Here is a 1,239-nt window from a genome sequence, read left to right as displayed (position 1 = left end):
GAGGCAGCTGATCGATGTTTCTCTCTCATCGATGTTTCTAACTCTCTATCCCTCTCCCTTCCTCTCTGTAAAAAATCAATACAATATATATTTTAAAAAATCTCCCTCCTGTCAGAGTCCGGGGTGCGCCGTGGGACCCAGAGTCAAGTCCCCACCCACCTGCACATGCTTCGAAATTGCAGGAGACCCAGACCCAGCCAGCCCCACCCCCATTAAGCCCCTCCAGGTGGGGGGGACATAGCCTCAGGTCCCCCATCAAGCCCCACCAGGCAGGGGGCACGGCCTGAGGTCCCCCACCCTGGCCAGGCGCCATGCAGCCTCAGGTCCCTGCTGATTGGTCGTTACGCATCACAGCGTGATAACTATTTGCATATTAGCCTTTTAGTATGATGTTCTGTGCGTACAAGCTACTTTATCAATTAAGCACCACAGGCACCGTGCCCAGGGCCTCCCAGCTTAAAAGGGCATGAGCATTTTTGGAAGCTGAAAAAAGAATCAACTCCAAAATATGAAAATTAAATTGTATAATTGAAATAAATGCTAAAGTAATGTCTCCAAATGTAGTATTTCAGGTGGTCAAATGCAGTTCTATGTATATACTCACATACTAGTATATGAACTATATTAAGTATAGGAGCCACAGTATTTTAATATTTGAACTTTTGTATGGTAGGTTGTCTGTACAAAATGTGCATAACGTTTATAAAGATCTTTAAAAGACAGACTTTAAGGGATCTACTTCCAAAAATAATGAAAGCTTTGAAAACCACTAAACACAACCAAACTCTACTGAACCACGTGATCTCTGGGCCCTTCCAGGCTTGCAGAGCCTGAGAGGCTGGACTGAAATGTGCTGAGAGGAGTGGTTTCCTCTTGGCAAGTTGTACGGCCCCGAGGCTGGGCATGGGGTGGGCATGAGGGCAGGATCCTGAGCCCTAGAGACCTTAGAGCAACACTCCCCACCTGCCTTGAGGCCAAGCTGAGGACTAGAGCCGGTCGGACCTGGTCAGAATGTCTTATCTGCCTCTTAAGTCACAGAGTGACTTTGAACAGGCCACTTAGTTGAGCTCCATTTTCCTAATCTGTGAAATAGAATAAATAAACCTTTCACAGGGCACTGTGAGGCCCTTAGCAGGAATTCATCTCAAGATGTGCCTAGCAGTCAGGTGATTCCCCAAGGCAGGGCCTGTCCCCTCAGCTGAGGTATCACGGGCCACGCCCCAGAATACCGCTGCGCCC

The sequence above is a fragment of the Myotis davidii genome, unplaced genomic scaffold (genome assembly GCF_000327345.1).
Source record: "Myotis davidii unplaced genomic scaffold, ASM32734v1 scaffold1047, whole genome shotgun sequence".
NCBI classification, from domain to species: domain Eukaryota; kingdom Metazoa; phylum Chordata; class Mammalia; order Chiroptera; family Vespertilionidae; genus Myotis; species Myotis davidii.
The sequence above is the reverse complement of the archived record's forward strand: the minus strand, read 5'-3'. Positions refer to the sequence as shown.